Source organism: Fukomys damarensis, unplaced genomic scaffold (genome assembly GCF_012274545.1).
Source record: "Fukomys damarensis isolate Sample0158 unplaced genomic scaffold, DMR_v1.0_HiC HiC_scaffold_15, whole genome shotgun sequence".
Lineage (NCBI taxonomy): Eukaryota > Metazoa > Chordata > Mammalia > Rodentia > Bathyergidae > Fukomys > Fukomys damarensis.
This window is the reverse complement of record NW_022900927.1, coordinates 39,871,273-39,873,131: the sequence shown is the minus strand read 5'-3', so window position 1 is coordinate 39,873,131 and position 1,859 is coordinate 39,871,273.

Here is a 1,859-nt window from a genome sequence, read left to right as displayed (position 1 = left end):
TGGTTTAGGGGATTGGATTCTGGACCTTGTGCTTGTGAGGCAGGTGACGGAACCGGTTACGGTCCCTCCTTTTGAGAATTTTTGGCAGAAGTTTTATATATAGTACTTTTTCTGCAAAATTTTGCAGTTTCCCACATCTTTTCAGTCCCATTTGAAATGAGGGATTCTTCTGCCTTTACTTCTGCCATTGAAATCTCCATAACCTATTGCTGTTGGGAGATGACCATCCACAAAGAGGGTGGGTAGTGGGGAGAGAAAAGCATTGGCTCAGTTTTGATCTTGTGATACTTAGTGTCACGTACTGCAAGACACCACTCATCAAGTTACAATTTGTTAGAAATGTTTGCTCATTTTGTGTTAACTCAAGTTACTCAACAATCCAAGGTTTTACTGTAATTTATTTTCACTACCAGTATAATGTATATCATTTCTATTTGACACCTACTGCACTTCGAAGTTTTTCAGTTAAAACATACCAACTATAAAATTCTTGAGTATAAGAGAAACAGCATCACAACTTAGAAACAAATTACTTGGAAGAAATCAAGGCAATTTTTCATATTGCAAGTTGAGCATTGGTAGCTTTTGTGAGTAATTGGTTTTTTGTTTGTTTTTTGGTACCAGGTATCGAACTGAGGACCTTGCACTTATGCAAGGCAGGTTGTGTGTGAGTAATTGTTCTTGTTGTTTTTTTTTTTTTTTTTTTCAGCTTTGAGTTTATTGGTACATTTTAGGGATACAGTAGAGTTACATTCATTGTTGGGATCTTGTACCTCTACATGACAAGTCTTGATTCTCATTTTTTCCCCTTACCCCTGCCCTCCCTTCATCCCCTCCTCCCCTCCCCATATACAAACACTTTATTTTCATCTTTTCATTATCTCACATTTTTTTCTTCTCCCTTATTACCCTTCCTCTGCCCATCCCACCTTCCCTACACCTTTAGCTCCTTTCTTCTCATTTCTAAATGACAGTAATCTTATTAGGATCTTATTGAGTAATTGTTTTGAACTTTATTTTGAAACTCCGTAAATGTTGCTTGAAAGCAGTGCTCTCCCAGAAGTTGACAGGTTTAAAAATATTCATGATAAAGTTAGGAAGTTGTGGCTTTGATAAATAAACTTCATGAGATTGTAAAGTGGTTTTTACTAGAATACTCACAACTTGCTTGAAGCTTTTTAGCAGAGATCTCAAAGATGCATAGGAGTTTGTAAACTGCAATTTTAGGTGCAAGGACCAAAATAAGATATGATTGATAAGAGTTGGCTGTTGGAAGATAATAACATTTGAATTAGGCCTCAGGGCTAATGAAGGCCCTGTGACTATAAAAAACTGAAATGTAGGTAAAGCAACAAGAATAAGGGCTGAGGTTTGGTGAGTAGTGAATAAGATGGTACAATATTAGCTGTTCAAAGGAACTCCTTTTCCGTAACCTTGAATGAAGATTTTTACTGGATTCAAGATTTTCTGTAGTAAATCCCTTAAGTCAGATTCCAGATTGGTATTTTTGTTATAGTTTGTTGATTCGCAGTTTTCCCTATAACTCTGAAATTAGGAATAATTGTGATAAATTCTTTACTCAGATCAGTACTTGACATTTTGTTGACATCCATTTCATATTCTCATCTGAATATATAGACACTTAATCTTTGAACTCTTTGACAGAAAATGGTAGGCATGATGTGCCATTTACCTCCTCAGTATATATTTCCCAGTATTAATTTTTTAAAAATTTAATTTATTGGTACATTCTAGGTAGACAGTACAGCTACATTCATTACTGGGATCTTATACCTTTACATGCCAGGTCTTGGTCCTCATTTTTTCCCCTTGTCCCCACTCTCTCTTCACCCTCCCCT